The sequence below is a fragment of the Balaenoptera ricei genome, chromosome 5, assembly GCF_028023285.1.
Source record: "Balaenoptera ricei isolate mBalRic1 chromosome 5, mBalRic1.hap2, whole genome shotgun sequence".
In the NCBI taxonomy this organism is placed as follows: Eukaryota; Metazoa; Chordata; class Mammalia; order Artiodactyla; family Balaenopteridae; genus Balaenoptera; species Balaenoptera ricei.
The window spans coordinates 42,408,614-42,427,244 of record NC_082643.1 but is presented as its reverse complement, the minus strand read 5'-3'; the positions used below and the strand labels follow the sequence as shown (position 1 = coordinate 42,427,244).

General features: G+C 41.0%; 2 pseudogenes; one reads left to right on the top strand and one right to left on the bottom strand.

Moving 5' to 3' along the window:
- Positions 1-2,357: 2,357 nt before the first annotated feature.
- Positions 2,358-2,693, bottom strand: LOC132366406 (tumor suppressor candidate 2-like; annotated as a pseudogene).
- Positions 2,694-16,337: 13,644 nt separating this feature from the next.
- Positions 16,338-16,791, top strand: LOC132366217 (large ribosomal subunit protein mL49-like; annotated as a pseudogene).
- The last annotated feature ends 1,840 nt before the right edge of the window (positions 16,792-18,631 follow it).

The window sequence follows — 18,631 nt, the reverse complement described above, 5'->3', positions numbered from 1 at the left end:
GACCTCTGTGGTAATCTCTTTAAATAAATGTCTTAAATTGAATTAAGCTATACTGATGGAACTAAGGATGCTTGAAGGCACTTCATCCATCCTTCATAGTTTTCTAAGTGGGAGATTGAATTTTATACATGGATATTTTTATTTATTATTTTATTCTATTCCCATATGTATTTTATATAAAAATTTTAAACATATATTCTTAGAGAAAATTTATTATTTGCCATTTTTTTGAATTCCATATTATAATATCAGAATGTCTTTTTTCCACCTAGTTTTATTGCAATAACAGGGCATCTTAATGTCAATGTTTTAAAAAGTCTAAGAAAGTTAAACTTTTATACAAATAACATTATGCAAATTGTCTCACATAATTTTTTTACTCAACTTTTGTCTCAAGACATAAGTTATAAGCCTGCAGGTTTATAACTCCCACTGAAATGTTTATTAGTATTAACTAACAGTTACATAATGTTTTATCACGTATTTTTACATAATATTCAATTTGATGTTCATAGTAAATCTGTCAGCAGGGTATTATCATTACTATAATTACCATCTTAAAGATGAATAAGATGAAGCTTCAGGAGGTTAAGTAACTTTCCTAAGTTTTTTCTTTTTTTTTTTTTACTTCTTTCTTTTTATTCTGATGGCTCATGGGCTCCAGCAGTCTCTAATCAATGGAATCAAGGTATGCACACACACACAAAAAAATCCACTGGATGTGAGAAACAATGAGAAGTTCTATATTTTAAATCTAAAAATAAGACAGAAGTTAAATTTTACTGATATTTTATATACAGACTGATCCTCATATGATGAACAGTCTGTATGTCTGGTGGTCATGCTTCCTGGCTCTTTGGGTACAGGAGGTGTCCAGAAGGAAGTGTGGGAGCTCCTGAAGATGACTTCACAGAGTGCCCCTCTCTTGTTTGCTCACTCTCAGTGTATTGTGTCACAAAGCAGCTTGCATGTGTCCAGTTGAGAAGATTTATGGATTATATGACCAATTTTGGGCTAAACTCATCCTCATAAAATGAACAAATAACAATACAGAGCTTCCAGTAAAGAAAATCCCAGTTGGAAGACTAACAATGTTTAAGCAGACAAATAAGAAAATAACAAAACTGCCATTTTTCTTACTCAAAATGTGAGATTTTTATCAGTCACATTATAAGATAAAATAATAATCTGAAGAACAGTTGGCCAAAATTTTTTTTTTTTGGCAGGGTCTACAAATAATTTTATTGAACAAATAACACAACAGCCTTCCTAGATTGAGGGCTACCCTCCCCAAGCCATTTCTCACACACTTAAAGCACAGAGTTTTCACAGTAAGGAATTAAAAAAAAAAAAAAAAAAAGTCATTTCTGTGTAGAAATCACACTCTGCCCCAACATCACGGACTAGACTATTTACAAGCTTTCACATTTCAGGTATTCCTTTATGATCGTTCTCTCCTTTCTGTCCCTACCCAGGGGCTCCAGTACCTTTACTGATCCTGAAGGGATGGGTATGCTGTAGGGCAAGGGGTGGTGGGCTCCTCAGAGCTACTGGCACCAGCCCTAGGGTGCTGTCCCTTACCACAGGGTGGCGGATGCGTAAGGGCAAGGGGGATTAGACACGGTAGGTGGGATGCGGCAACACCCCATATGCACAAGAATCCAGAGCCCTTCCTGATCCCCATCCTATGCCCTCTCAACTTGGGGTGGGGTCAACAGCTAGTTGCAGTTGGTGGGGGGATGGGCCCAGCCCGGGGTAGACGGAGAAGCCTCCCAAACCTATTAACAGCCAGCAAACTGTCCATCCATCTGGGGCGAGGGTAGACAGACGGGCAGGTAGGCAGGAAGAATCAGGCTTGTTCTGCCCCCAGCTTCGGTCCAACACAGGAGGAATTGAGGTAGCAAACGGCTGAAATGCTCCAATGAGAGGGAAAGGAAGTTCCCACTGTGCACAGCTCCCACATCCTGGGTCTGGAAGAAGGCAGACCTTGCTTGTAAAGTGACGTAGCCTCCAGCAGGGCTGGGCCCTGGGCAAGCTTGCAAGAATGCAGGCCAGGCGAGGGCACAGGAGCCAGGCATTCCTGACCAGCACATGCCCTGCCATGCTCCTCGGAGGGATAGCTGGGAAAGGGAGACTGGGAACTCCGCCATCAGCCACCAGCCACCTCCCGTCCACACACAAAGTAACACCCAACCAGCACTGCGGGACGGCCCTGCTCACAGGTGAAGGTTCCGGGCCACGGGAGTTTATTGATGCTGTGGTCCCAGCCTAGGTTCCTCAATGGAAGCCACACCTGGAGCCTGGGGGTTTCTTGCTGGGGCAGGGGGTGTTTATGGCTCCCCCCCCCCACCCCAGGCTCACACCTCAAAGAGGATCACAGGGAAATCCACGTGGATGCGGGGCGGGGGGCGGGTGGTGGATCCAACTTCACGATGCCCTGAGGAATCAGGTTCTCATGCACCCGCCTCGGCTTGGCCCGCTTCTGCCCGTTCTTGGTGACGACTGTGTCCTCATAGAACTCGTGAGCCAGATCCCCATCCTCGCCCTAGAACATGGAGCCGCGGCGCGTGAATACGAAGGGGGCCACGGCTCAGCCTCGAGGTCGCACCAAAGCTTGCTCAGCGACAGAGCCTCCGGGCCGCCGCCCAGGCGAAGGGCCACAGGCCCCGAGCTTGGGAGCCGCGGGCGCCCATGTCAGGGCCGCCGGCACAGCGGGCCCCGCCGCAACTTGGCTGTCACAGGGCCTCCGCCCGCGGGTGCCACCGCCGCCGCCTTCCGCAGGCTCCCAAAAAGTTTTTTAACAATCGACAATAATATTTAAAATAGAGATTTACATCCTCTGTCGTTATTCATGAATATCACATGAGGTGTATATTTTCCCTTGGGACACTGGTTAATTATCAGCAGGCCATTTTAACACTAAGTATCTAGAACAGGAAGACAAATTCGATAACTGTTCAGCAATGTCTGAAGTTATACTCAATCCAGAACTTTATAAAACTTCGCTAAAAATTAATAAAAACATTGAGAGCCTCCTTTAACATTTCTTATTTAATTGCGAAGGCAACAAGCAGTTCACTCTGTTACAGTAAAATGCCTGAAAGAATCCACCAAACCAACAGGCATTCCTTTTACGTAAAGAATTATCAGGGCTTCCCTGGTGGCGCAGTGGTTGAGAATCTGCCTGCCAATGCAGGGGACACAGGTTCGAGCCCTGGTCTGGGAGGATCCCACATGCTGCAGAGCAACTAGGCCCGTGAGCCACAACTACTGAGCCTGCGCGTCTGGAGCCTATGCTCCGCAACAAGAGAGGCCGCAATAGTGAGAGGCCCGCGCACCGTGATGAAGAGTGGCCCCCGCTCGCCACAACTAGAGAAAGCCCTGGCACAGAAACGAAGACCCAACACAGCCAAAAATAAAAAAAAAAAAAAAAAAAAAAAAGAATTATCAGAAGATGCAGAGTGAACATTGCTGAAGATATGAAAAAAGTTACAACAAATTACACAGTAAAGGAGGACATGATATATAGTAAAATACCAATGTTTCTCCAAAGTTTAAGCTTGTGGTATTTGCTAGGTTCTATTTCAATAATTAAATCTACAAAAAAGTTCTACTTTTTGTGTAAGCCTCTAAGGTATATGAACCAGAAAAGATCTTTCTCAATAATAAATGACTTCATTAATCAAAACACTGTTTTCTACAAGCATTATGTATAACCAAGCTGCAGTGCCTGGAATTAAAAAGTATTACTAGGTTACAGATGAGTTTCAGAGATGGCAAATTCATTTACTCTATCATTCATAAACACTTAAAGTGAAATGGAAGTCACACATGCACAGCAGGTGTCACAACATGATCGATTTCATAAAAATAACAAATTTAAACCTATAATAAAAGCTCTAAACATTGTAATCACAGGTGGCATGATTATGGAAATCTTTTGTACTGCAGTGAGACTGATTGGTTATCTTGTATCAGAGACTTTAAAAGAGTTGAACTTATAGATCAGTATACACTTTTCTTAAAAAAAAGATAAAGGTTCCTTTCTTATATAACAAGCACAGCTGTCTATTAAACTGTTTCACTACCTGTTCCTATCAGATAATGATAATTTAAAAATTTTACTTAATCTGCCCCTTCAAGGTAAATGTCGTATTTTAACAAGAAAGAAAATTAGTACTTTTTTGAAGGAAGTTGTATTATGAAGAGAATATTTAAAAATAATGAATGTTTGGAATAATTCCATCTTTACATGATGCACGTGTGGGGGAGATTCTGAGATGAGCTGACCAGATCAAAGAAGGACCTGCTGCCCAGCTGTGAGGACTGAGGTCAGCTGACTGCCTCCTGCTGTGAGCACTTTCAAGGTCAGCTTCAGCTGGTAACTGAATGATGTGGGAGTTTAAAGGCTTAGTTCTCTTTGACCCATGCAGGACATACCTGTTCCAGACTTCCCTGTTAAAAGGATAATCTAGGCATTGCTGGCTCCATGGAAGTTCTACTTCTTCCCCTGCCCCATTTGGCTTCTTCTCTCTTCTCTTTACAGGTTTTGGTCCCTGAAAAACATCGTCTCCCCAAACTCAGAAGTGTCTCCCTTCTGAGAACCTAAACTGCCACAATGTATCACTTAGTAAACCCTCTATGCACACCTGAACATTTGGAAACAGATTTTCTTAGCCTGTTTAAAAATCTCCTATATGAAGAGTTCCAATGGTTTTGAACTTATTTACTAAAAATATAAAAATTAACTTGATAGATTTTGCAAGAGTTTACTGGTTGAAATTATGGAAGATCAAAATTTATCCTTCAAATTTCAACAAAAATATTTGCCTAATTAGTAGACCAAATAAAAAAATTTAAAAAAATTTTTCTGTGTCAACTTTACTGGGCTAAAGGATGCCCAGATATTTGGTCAACCATTTTTCTAGGTGTCTGTGAGGGTGTTTCTGGATGAGATTAACATCTGAATCAGTAGACTGAGTAAAGCAGATTACCCTTCCAAATATGGGTGGGCCTCATTCTATCATTTGAAGACCTGAATAGAAAAATAAGGCCGAGTAAGAGGGAACCTGGTTGACCTGCAACATAGGTCTTCTGCCCTAGGACTGGAACACAGACTATCAGCTCTCCTGGGTTTCCAGCTTGCTGCCTGCAGATCTTGGAACTTCTTAGCCTCCATAATTATGTGAGCAAATTCCTTATAATACCTATCTATCTATCTCATTACAGAGAATTCTCTATAATAATATAGATAGATAATTATCCTGCCTTCCTCCACTACTCCCATAGGGAGGTGAGAGAATGTTTCCAAGTGAGGTTGAACTCTTTGTCCTTTGTCTGGAGAGATCTTTAATCTACACTCTTGGGAATTCTTGACATTAAAAAAGTTTTAACATCCACCCATATTCAGTGGAGAATTGAGCTATATTGGGCACCTTATTACTTATATCAAACGTCAACAGACTGAATTTAGGTATCCGAAAAGAAAAAAAGACTGTACACTTTTCCAAGTTACTCCAAAGTGGAGCAAGTTTAATAATGAACCATATTTCCATTGCCAGATTGAATAATTATCAACATTTGCCATCCTTGTTTTATCTGCCAATTTGTTCTTTCCTTTCCCCTTCTTTTTTCTGTGTATGTTTAAGATTAATTCTTGACACCAGGTAACTTTATCCATAAATCCTTTAATATGTACCACCAAAAAATAAGGGTTTGTTTCTGACATAAAGACACTGCTAACATCATATTAAATTCAATTAACATATTTTCTTAATATCATTTAATATGTAGTCCACATTTAAGTTTCTCCAATTGCATAAAAAAGTCTTTTTTCATGGATGATTTATTTGATTCAGGAAGCACATGAGATTCACAGTTATTATCACACTTATTAGATTATTTGCTCTATTTTAATCCAGAACAGTCTCACCTCCTTTTTTCCCCTTTGCCATTGATTTATTGGAGAAACTGGGTCATTTGTCTCAGGTCTTGAGGAATGATTAATATTCTGCATTTGTCTGCTTATTTCCTTGTGGTATTGCTTCCTTGTGGTATTGTTTAACTTGTCTCTATCTCCTATATTTCTTAAATTAGAAGTTGGTATGAAAGCTTTAATTAGATTTAAACTGAATTTTTTGACAAGACTACTTATGCTGTTTACTCCATATTGCATCATACTTAAAGACTCATAGTAAGTGGTTGACCAACTTTTAGTGATGCTTAAGTTGGATCATTGGTTTTAGTGGTGGCAAGTTGATCCTCCCATTGTTAAGGTCTGTCAGAAAAAACTGATAGTTTTTTCTCTTAATGGCTTTTTCTCATTCTACCATTTCTTTTACATTTACTTTCTGCAATTTTTCTCTAAGTAACTTTCCTTCATCAGCTAGGGCTATTTTAAATAAATTACATAGGATTGATGAGATAAAAGCTTATTTCTTTCTCTATAATTGTCATTTTCAAAATAAAAAGTCAGTGCTCTAACTACCTCTAATGATTTCTGATGAGTTCTTGTTAACTTTTTGTTTTTGCTCTCTCATTCTCTCTTTTGGAATATCATTATGACTCATACATTTTTATACAATTATTTTCAGTGAATTGAAGTGATTATTTTTATGCTTAGATTATTCCATCTTTGGCCAAGCTGGCTCTTATGTCCTTTTGACATAACCCTATTATAGTTTGGTGGCTTCTTTGATTTTTGGCACAAGATATCTAAGGCTCATCTTATAAATTTCCTGAACTGAACCTGAATCTGGCCATTTCTGTAAGGACCCCTAGTTTTTTTTTTATTGGTGAATGATACTTAGAGCTCACAACCTGACACTAGGTGTGGTCACTGATTTTTAGACCTTTTCAGTAGACAGAGCTAACTTCTTATCATAGAAAAATTTAAACATACCTAAAAGTTGAGAGAGTAGCATAAGAAATCCCTCTTGTGCCATCATCCAGCTTCAGCAGATATCAATATTTTGCTCACTCGGTTTTATCTAGTTCCAACACTTTCTATAAAAGCCCTTGAACATCTATGATAGAAAAATGAGCAAGAGACAAGAAGTAGAACTCCATAACTGAGGAACCACAAATGGAAAGCAAAAATAAACAAATAGGACTACATCAAACTAAAAAGCTTTTGCACAGTGAAGGAAACCATCAACAAAATGAAAAGGCAACCTACTGAATGGGAGAAGATATTGGCAACTGGTATAGACAATAAAGGATTAATATCCGAATTATATGAATAACACATACAACTCAATATCAAAAACCCCAAACAATCTGGTTAAAAAATGGGCCAAGAATCTGAATAGATATTTCTCCAAAGAAGACATTCAAATGCCCTGCAGACACATGAAAAGATTTTCAACATCACTAATCATCAGGGAAATGCAACTCAGAACCACAATGAGATATTGCTGCATACCTGTCAGAATGGCTATCATCAAAGAGACAACAAATAACAAGTGTTGGCGGGAATGTGGAGAAAAGGGAACCCTCGTGCACTGTTGGTGGGAATGTAAATTGGAGCAGCCCCTATGGAAAATTGTGGGAGGGTCCTCAAAAATTTAAAAATAGAACTACCATATGATCTAGCAATTCCAGTTCTGCATAGTTACCCAAAGAAAACAAAAATACTAGTTTGAAAAGATATATGCACCTTTATATTCAGTGCAGCACTACTTACAATAGCCAAGATATGGAAGTAACCTAAGTGTCCATCAACAGATGTGATATATGTATATACACACAATGGAATATTACTCAACCATAAAAAAGAATGAAATCTTGCCATTTGAGACAACATGGATGGATCTAGAAGGTATTACACTAAGTGAAATAAGTCAGACAGAGAAAGACAAATACCATATGGTATCACTTATATATGGAATTTAAACAATAAAGCAAATGAACAAACAAAACAAAACAGAAACAGAGTTACTGACACAGAGAGCAAACTGGTGGTTTCCAGAGGGGAGGGGAGTGCAGGTTTGGGTGAAGGGGATTAAGAGGTACAAACTTACAGTTGTAAAATAAATAAGTCACAGGGATGCAATACATAGCATAAGGAATATAGTCAATAATACTATAATAATTTTGTATGATGACAGATGGTTATTAGACATTATGGTGATCACTTTGCAATGTATTTAAACGTTGAATCACTATGTTGTATACCTGAAAGTAACGTAATGTTGTACATCAACTATACTTCAAAAAAAATAAGGAAGATAAATTACCATATGGAAAATTATAGGCTCTGTATTTTATGGATTTATTGAAAACATTAACATATTGATCATTTATACATTTTAATCTAATTTGCTTTTGTAATTCTTAATGTGAGATTAAGGGATATGGAGATTTGGAGGAAGATGTGTTTGGTATTGAAATCAGATATCCATGTAGCAGGACTTCCCTGGTGGTCCAGTGGTAAAGAGTCCACCTTACAATGCAGGGGACACAGGTTCAATCCCTGGTCAGGGAACTAAGATCCCACATGCTGTGGGGCAATTAAGCCTGCACGCCACAACTACTGAGCTTGTGTGCCTCAACTAGAGAGCCTGAGTGCCGCAAACTACAGAGTTCACGTGCTCTGGAACCCGCTCACCACAACTACAGAGCCCACGCGCCCTGGAGCCTGTGCGCCACAACCAGAGAGAGAAAACCCGCATGCCACAATAAGAGAGAAGCCCGTGCCGCAACGAAAAGCCCATGTTCCACAGCGAAAGATCCTGCATGCCTCAACAAAGATCTGGCGTGCCACAACTAAGGACTGACGCAGCCAAAAATAAATAAAATAAATAAATAAATAATAAATCTTTAAAAAAATATTCAGCATTAAAAAGAAAAGATATCAGTGTAGCATTTGTGCTTTGATTTTTCTAACATACAGAGGGGAAAATTCTCAAAGAATGAGACTTGTCATGAGAAGGCTTCAAACTTGATTACCATATGCACAAAACAACCACATTGTTTTGCCTAATCTGCATGAAACCTCCCACAGTGGTAATAATATGAGCCTCTCAACTGAAATAGCATGTTATATTTTTGGCAGAGAAACAGCAAGACAAAAAAAAACAAACAAAGCAATCAGAATACGAATTAAGATATAGAAAAGTCATTTTAAAAATAGCTGTTAACACTTCGCAATTTCAGTAGCAATTCTGCTTCTGAGGCAATATAAATCATGTATTAGACTTTCAGCCTCCACAATAAATTCTTTATCAGCACTACAAGTTTAGAACATATAAAAATATCAGCACCATTATCCCGTGTTAACCAGCATAATACCTCGGTTCAGCTCTCACAACTGTAGTTCTGTAAAAGCAGATTTAGAGAATCACCAGAACAAATCAGCAATGTTGTTTAATAGAAGACATTATTAAGATATAAAATATATTTTGTTAGGGAATAATTACTTACAATTAACAAATAATAATTTGTTTGCAGGCTTTCAATTTTGGATAGTCTAATTTGTCTAAAATCATCTTTCTTTAACATTTCCTTTTGTCAATTTCATTTTCCTTATTCTATTATTTAGTCTTAACATATCAGCAATATCTCTGATTTGTTCCAGTGTTATTAAATGTCTACAATTTGCCAGGCGCTGGATAGGAAAGGGAAGGGATAAAAAGATAAGATATTTTTCTACATTTGTAACGTAAATACAGAAAAATTGCTAAAATGTAAGTAACTCATACTTTTAGAAACAATGTAAGTGACTAATAATTTAGAAATAATCCATCAACATTTTTCTAGTTCATCAGATCTGTAATTTTAATGTAAACGTTGAGAATTTATTCCTGTCATAATGTAAAAGCATGTTCTTTTACTCTTATCTCTAGAAAAAGCATCACAAATTATTTATTATATTTTAAAACAAAGTGTGTGACAGTTGAGTAAAAAAAGTTTATTAACTTTTTAAATTAAATCAAAATCATAATTCAAATGAACTTTGGAAAACACTAACTCGTTTGATTAGTTATTTTAATCGAGCCTCTACAATAATCATTGCACTTTAATATTCAAAATTGACAGTCATTCTCTCATGTCACACAGTAGTATTAAGTACAGAGACTATTCCTCAATACCTTTTGCAGAAACCATGACCCTACTAATGCGCAAGGGCAAGGCTGTTGATGACCAGACAGCAGGTAGCAGGGAGTCAGACTGCCCTCTTTTTGAATGCTACCTCTCTTCTGACTATTGTCTTGTGTTCCATGGTGTGGGAGGAGGTCAGCGAGAGGACGTGACTGCCGGTTGACCTGTGAACTGGACCTGGGCAGTGGAAGGCTCCTCGCCCCCTCCCCGTCCTTGGGATGAACTTCTGCCTACCGTTCCCACAGTGGGAGCCGTTTTCAAGGATGCAGCCTTGAGAGAGCAATGTGTTGCTAAGATCTTCTGGACAGAATATGTGACTGAATCCCGTTAAGGCCTCCATAAAAACTCAAGATTCTGGCGGGCAGGTGCGAAGACGTACTGGTCTAGCAGCCGCCCAAGATAAGCCTCGTATGTAATTCCCTAGCTTATTAAGCTCGCCACCTACCTGGCGCTGCTGCCGCTTTCTTGGGTTTCTCCCCCACCTCCGTGAACAGGGGCCAGTTTCAGATTTCACCTGGGAAGCCCCTGAGGGTGCCAACCAACAACGGAAGGGTCTGTCTCATTCTTCTGTCTCTCCTTGCCCTCTGTGTTCTGGGCCAGTTTCGAATTTCATCCGGGAGAAGCCCTGAGGTTGTGAACCAACATACGGTAAGACAGTTTTGTTCTATTTTGTTTCGTTTTTTAAGCTGAAATGTTTATCCTAGAGTATAACATTGGAAGGTGGGAGTTTTAACTTTAACTGTTTGTTCTCCTATGGTCTACAGAAGAGTGACGAAGCCTTTTTCTGACCCATTCTCATCTTCATTCCCAATTTGCTCTCCTCTCACCGTCCCCTGCCCTCAGTCCCCTCATCAAGTACTCCCTGGGGAGACTCCAACTCTCTCCACCTGCCGGGAGAATCTTAAGGGGGTCTTGGCCCCAGAGCTTTTCACGCCTCTTATCAGCTCCCCTGTAGCAGATTTCATCTGCCAAAGGCCTTACTTCTGCTTTGAGACTCCTGGTCTGAAGGGGTAGGAGGGAGGCCGCCCTGCAGAGCTGCAGTGAGTTGGGGGATGTCTGACTTTGTTTCAGGCTCTCCACCAACGATGACTGAGGCTCTTTTCTTCCAGAATTCACCTAAGTACAAATATACTTTACGTATATTAGTTTTCTTCCAAAAACCAATCTATTCCTAATGTGAAGAATATTAATACAACACTAATACACACCCATTAATACGACACTCATGTTAAGCTTCATAAAGTTGTAGTGTTAAAGTAATTAACAAGGAAGCCATTAGACCAAGGTGTCTCTAATGCCTGGGCTGCCCATGTAAACAAACCAAAACCTAAGCCAGAGTCAATTTCTGCAGATGCCTCAAGGTCAAGAAATGGAAACCTGAGGACAACCAATCACAAAGAGCCAACTAGGCTTTCCCAAATAAGGCAGGGTTTAAGCTACAGCCAATCAAATAATTTCCTTGTGTTGTTTCTTCATCTGCTCTCTAAAAAGCCTTTTCCTGGCTCCTGTTGGGGAGGGAACCTAATCATTTTCAGTTTGGTGCTGCCTGATTTGAATCACTGTATGCTCAAAGAAACTTTTCAAGAGTTTAATCAACCTTAGTTTACCTTTTAACTATAGTATGTTATTATTTTTAATAGTGTGCAATTATTATTGTGTTAAAGGAACACAGAGGTGATGGATTGTTTATGTTGGTATTTAATAGTGTTGGATTGGGTCAGCAATAATACCAGTGCTTTAAGCCTGGGTGCAGTTTTCCTCCCGGTAACATGTGATGAATTTCAGTTCACCTCCCAAGACAGAAACCTGGGAGTCAAGGCTCTCTTCTTGTCCAGTCTAATTTGCCATCATGCCCAGTTAATCCCACTTCACTGTTATCTCTTGACTCTGTTTTCTTTTCCCCATCCCCTTTCTTATACTATAGGACTACAGGATAAATTATAAACTTTGAATACAAGGCCCTTTATCATCTGACCCTTGCCTACCTACTTTGTGGCCTCATTTGTAGCTACTACTCATTTGTGGTCATAAAAATACAGCACTCATGTTTCCTTCCACAGGAAGCATAATTGACTGATGGCCCCAGATGCTGTCCTTCTAGATTCACTCTTGTGTTCACGTAAAGGCCATGTTTCCCAAAGCCTTCTCTCAGCCAAAGTCTGAGTAGCACGGGGATTTGTTCTAATGCGTGCCCATTCTTATAGTTACAGGAGTCCTTGAATAGGTGACTTTGGCCAGAGGACTCCCCTGAGTTCTGCCTGGCGGAGACTTTCTTAGAACTGTGCCACATCTGAGACCCTGCCTATACAATCCTCCTCCATCCCCTCTCTCTCACAGGGGGCAGACCTGCATCATGATTTGAAGACTTTTCCTACCTCCTCCAGCTCCTTCTCCTTCACAGGGTTTTCCCCCAATAAATCTTTTGTACATCTAATCCCATCTTGGCATTTTCTTTGTGGAGGACCCAAACTAACAAAAGTGGTGCCAGGAATGATTTGAAGAAAACTACAGGGACAACTGGGGCTTTATAGCCAAGGAGCAAGGTGGGGGTCAGTGTCTGGAAAATTACTAAGAAGCAACATCAGGCATAAGGAAGGATTCTGGTTAACCTGACTTGACAGGATTCTTGCTGAAGACAGGCTAGGGTGATCAGATATCACCTGGAGGATGGTGAGAAATGAGGAATTTGATCAGATACAGAGAGTAGAGGATTCTCTCTAAACTGACCTAATGGATTCTTGCTGAACTGGGTATGCAGGCCCAGCCAGGATGGACACTGAAGCCCAAGGTCAAAGCCTAATTGAGAAGAGGGCTTAGAAGAGCCTGACTAAAGTTTGGCCAAACAGAGAGTTTTTGTCCAACGGGAAGAAGTGGTCACATATGTACTGCTACCTTTTTACTGCTAACACGAATAGGAAATATTAATCTGTGTAGAATGCAGGGTCCAGAGAAAATCACACTATGATTTTATTCAGAGACAATAGCATTAAGTGGATCTTAAAGGCAATCTTAAGGGGAAAAGAAAATGTTATAGGAAATCCACATGCTTTTTTTTTGAAGGAGGTATAAAAAGGAGAAACAATAAACCAGTTATATCTTCAATACCTTAATCACTGAGGAAGCAGTGGATAAGTATTTTCAGAACCAGTAAAGGCTCCACTTTATTCTAGGAAAATGGATTACGGTGCTTGCTGCATTCACAACCCTTGCACAACTCTACCCATCTCCCTCACCCCCATACTCACAGAGTATATGAAAAAGATAAGCCAAAACAGTCATATAATATAAAATAGCACCCTTGGCTACAGGTATTGGATTAGGAGCACTTGATCTAATGGCAGCCAGTGCATAGATCTGTCTGTAACCTATGACATGCATGACTTAGCATGAAATGATGATCTGGGCCAATCATATTCTTACTCCCACTTACATGACTGAGAAAAGAGAGAATCAGACAGTTAATAGTGAGTTTGAAGCCAAAGATGCATAGAGAGAAGCCCTTGAGATAGATTTGGAGCTATATATGAGGGATTAGATTTAGGTCTATGAAAAGTCAGGGCAATCTAAGTTATAAGCAGAAGTCATCAGGTGGAGAAAAGTTCCAGAATAAAGAGAGAAAAAAATTGGGCTAGTTGGTATAGTAGATTAGAGATGGTTGCAGATTCTTTGACACTTTGTCAAAGGTGAGGTAGACTTTTTTTTTTTTTTTTTTTGACCAGTTGACCACTGCTTAAAATACAGTGGGAGCGATCCTGTGCCACTTTGGAATCTCAAGAGATTGTTAGCTTCCAATTCCCATTTCTTCGAATACTTACTGTGGGAAATAAGCAACATGCTATGCCACCAAAAGGCTCATGGAGAGGCCTATGTAGAGAACTAAGGCCCCTGATCAATAGCCTGGGGTGAGCTCCCAGCCAACAGCAGCACCAGTTTGCCAGGCATGTGAGTAAGCCTTGATGGAAGTGGATCCTCCAGGTGTAGTTGAACTGCCCCTACTCATACCACGTGGACCAGGAGAGAGCCATCCACAACCAGCTCTGCCCAGATTGTGGGTTCATGAGCAGAATAAATGACTGATGTTGGTATTTTTACTTTTTATTATTTTTAATTGTGGTGAAATACACATAACATGAAAGTTATCATCTTAACCATTTTTAAGTATACAGCTCAACATCATTACATATATTCATGTTTTGTGCAGCCATAATCACCATTCATCTCCAGAACTCTTTTCATTGTACAAAACTGAAACTCTATACTCGCTGAGCAACAACTCCCCATTCTTCTTTTCCCTCAGCGCTGACAACCACCGTTCTACTTTCTGTCTCTATTAATTTGACTCTTCTAGGAACCTCATATAAGTGCAATCACACAGTATTTGTCTTTTTGTGACTGGCTTATTTCACTTAGCATAATGTCCTCAAGGTTCATCCATGTTGTAGCATGTGTCAGAATTCCCTTTGTTTTCAAGGCTGTATGAAATTCCATTATATATGTATATCACATTTTGTTTATTCATTCTTCTGTCGATAGACACTTGGGTTGCTTTCACCTTTTGGTTATCGTGAATAATGCTGTTATGATCATGAATGTATAAATATCTGTTTGAGCCTCTGCTTTCAGTTACTTTGGATATATATTCAGAAGTGGAATTGCTCACTGCCATTTGTTTCTGAAAAGTGAAAATAAATTAAACTAAGGAGTACTATTCTACTTGTTATGAGTGAACCAAACCGGTCAAAAGAAAGAAATTCCTTTAGTATAGGATACATAGCAAACAAATCACTAAACATACAAATATAAATTTTCTAGATAAAAAATTTGACAAGGTATGGCAAATTGAATGTTTTTACGGGATATTACGGTGCCTTGTTCTACAAATTAAAGTTCTTAGTCAACAGGTATGGTCAAAACAAGACAACTTTTTCCAAAGCCATTCAAAAGTTTATGAATTCCTACAAGTACAGATGTTCCAGAGATTTATAATATTATAAATATATTTTCACAAATGAGTTTATTTTTACATAATTTTTTTAAAAAGGCACAATTTATTTTGTCTCTGACTTGTATTAGTCTTTGGATTTTTTGGTGATTGTCCTAAGATTCACAGGTTAACAGAGCCATTGATTTTAACCATTAGCTTCAAGCCCCTATTTTATCTAACCTCTCATCAATAGTAAAATCTCTACCTCCCATGTGCCTATATTACTACCTTGATAAACTCTCTGAAAGGGGAAATGAAGAGCATTGAAATAACTGGAAGATAGCAAGGATCTCAACCATTAAGACAGAAAATTGTCATAGCTAACCATTTCCTGAATATTTGAGTTAGAAGTGTGAACGATCATGAAGAGTGTTGATATGTGAAGGGGTTTAATGTGTGTGTATGTTACACGTCTTTGTGTGCATCACTTAGACAGTTGGAGCTCAGAGAAATCTTGACCCCTGCTGCCAAATATTAGCATCACCTGGGGAGCTTTTATTTATTTTTTGGTTAATTAATTAGTTTATTTTTGGCTGCATTGGGTCTTTTTTTTTTTTTTTAAGTCACCTACTTTATTTATTTGTTTATTTTTGGCTGTGTTGGGTCTTTGTTTCTGTGCGAGGGCTTTCTCTAGTTGCAGCGAGTGGGGGCCACTCTTCATCGCGGTGCGCGGGCCTCCCACTGTCGCGGCCTCTCTTGTTGCAGAGCACAGGCTCCAGACGCGCAGGCTCAGTAGTTGTGGCTCACGGGCCTAGTTGCTCCGCGGCATGTGGGATCTTCCCAGGCCAGGGCTCCAACCCGTGTCCCCTGCATTGGCAGGCAGATTCTCAACCACTGCGCCACCAGGGAAGCCCTGCACTGGGTCTTCATTGCTGCGCACGGGCTTTCTCTAGTTGCAGTGAGTGGGGTCTACTCTTTGTTGCGGTACGCGGGCTTCTCATTGTGGTGGCTTCTCTTGTTGTGGAGCACAGGCTCTAGGCACGCGGGCTTCAGTAGTTGTGGCTCGCGGGCTCTAGAGTGCAGGCTCAGTAGTTGTGGCACACAGGCTTAATTGCTCCGCGTTATGTGGGATCTTCCCGGACAAGGGCTTGAACCCGTATCCCCTGCACTGGCAGGCAGATTCTTAACCACTGGGCCACCAGGGAAGTCCCTGGGGAGGTTTTAAAAATACCCAGGCTCGGATCCTACCCCATAGCACCAAGTCAGAATATCTGGGGATGGGATTTCATCAAGTTCATTAAAAGATCTTCAGATGAGAACCGGTGTCCCACCGGGCTGCAGGCTACAGCAACTGAGCCAGACCCAGGGGCCTCCTGATTACCCCAGCTTCGTGGAGTCTGTGGATGAATACCGTTTTGTGGAGCACCTGTTACCCCCCACCAGCATCCCAAAGCCCCCAAAGCATGAACATTATCCCACTCCTAGAGACCCCCCACCCAACCTGCCCTTCTTTGTGCGGTGCTCTTGTATGCACAACATCCGGTCTACAAGGACATCACGCATGGAAACCGTCAGATGACTGTGATCCGGAAGGTGGAGGGGGACATTTGGGCCCTGCAGAAGGAGGTGGAAGATTTTCTGAGCCCGCTGCTGGGGAAGACCCCTATCACCCAGGTCAATGAGGTGACAGGTACCCTTCGGGTCAAGGGCTACTTTGACCAGCAGCTCAAAGCCTGGCTCCTGGAGAAGTGCTTCTGAAGCCCAGCTGAGCAACCTGCATGCCCAGCGTCCCCCTGAGACTGGAGCCCCGGGGATCTCAGGAGGGGGGAAGTGGCTGTCGGGGCAGCTAGGAGAAAGGGGTACAGAGACCGGGGCTGAGGGCCTTGGGGCAGGCCTTGTTTGCATAAAGGAGGAAATGGGACTCTGTATAGGTGCCAGCACTGGGGGAGGGCTGTCTAATATTGGAGACCCACCAGGAACAGCCAAGCTAGGAGGGAGCGTTAGTCCCCCACCCCAACTTTGGCGTGTTCCTGCTTTCCCTTCATTGGAGCTCCTTGGACTCAGGTATTCAAGTTGTAGAGGTTGTTGACTGCCCCTCTGTTGGAAGCAATAGCCCAGCCCAGTTTACAGGAGGGTAACACAGGGCAGACCCATTGGGCACATTCCTTCCTAGGCCCGCAGACCCTGTCTGCTGCAAAACATCACTGAGCCCTTGCTCTAGGTCAGACCCAACTTGGTAGAGCCTACAGAGAGCACAACATGACTCAGGCGTGGGTCCTGGAAGTCTTCAGTTCCAAATGTAGTGCACGTCAGCCCCTCGGCTCATTCCTTTACCCATGGAGAGGTAAAAAGGCCAGTCACCTGTATTCCATTCCATATTAGAGTTGGATCTGACTGGGTTTCCAGCTCCAGGGAATTAAATGGTTAGCTTTAGCTGTTCTGCCCACAAGGGGCTCCCTGAGAGCTCCTAGCAGCCCAGCACAGAGCCATCCTTCCCAGGTTGCTGACCTAGTGTCAAGGCTGGACAGGGGGTTTGCAGGCAGGAAGATGCTGACCTTTTGTCCCTGCCATCCTATCCCACCCCAGCTAAGGAACCTTCACACTTGCCCCATCCTTGGGAGTCACAAGGGCCAAAGGCCTGAGTTCCCACCCCACTCAGCAGCAAGCTGGCTTAAGACGGGGTTCAGAGCCTGGCTCCCTACTTGCTCTGACCTAAGGCAGGGTACTTAACCTTTCTGGGGTTCAGTTTCTTCATATGTAAAATGAGTATATCTTCCTAATACCTTAATATTCAACACTGTGCCCAAGAACAGTGCTGGCTTGTATAACTAAACCCTCACTCCTGGAGATTCCAGGCCACTCTTGAGTCTACGGCCTGAATTAAGAAAAAGGAGCGTGGCACACTGATCCTATCACACCAGTTCCACCAGTCATTAATGCAAGTTTTTATTTGGCTGTATATACAATTTAAGCTATTAAAATTTGTACAATATTTACAAATTAAATAATCATCTGAAACTGTCAAAAAAAAAAGTTCTCCAGATGATTCTAATGAGCACCCAGAGTAGAGAACAACTGTACAATAGAAAAGAAACTATGTTTGTACATTTTGTACATTTTGCCCAAGGCCAACTACACTTTGAGTGCTTATTAAACATTAAGGATTTCTCTGTTGGACTAGGTCTTTTAGTAAACAGGTGAGGCTTCAATTAGATAGCCAGTCACTCTATTCTATAGGGCTTTCAGTTTTCAAGGTCACATAGATAAGATGAACAGTATCCATGACAATGGCAGATGTGATTCATCCATTCCTTAGTTTTCTGTTTCTTTTAGGACATTCTGTTCCCTCGGATGACATTTGGGGCAGCTCAAACACTCTAACAGCCTTCTGGAATAGCTGGTGATTTGAGCTTTTCTTCATCTATGTCTTTTTAACTTTATAATCCTAAGGCTCTGCCTAATGTATGGTATCAGTTCACATATGCTTTAAAAAATGACACTATATTTTCATGTTATGCTAAAATATACTGATCGATTAATTTATTCTTGAAGAATTTACTGAATATGTGTTTCATGGTCAATACTTAAAGGTTGATCCTTGCCCTC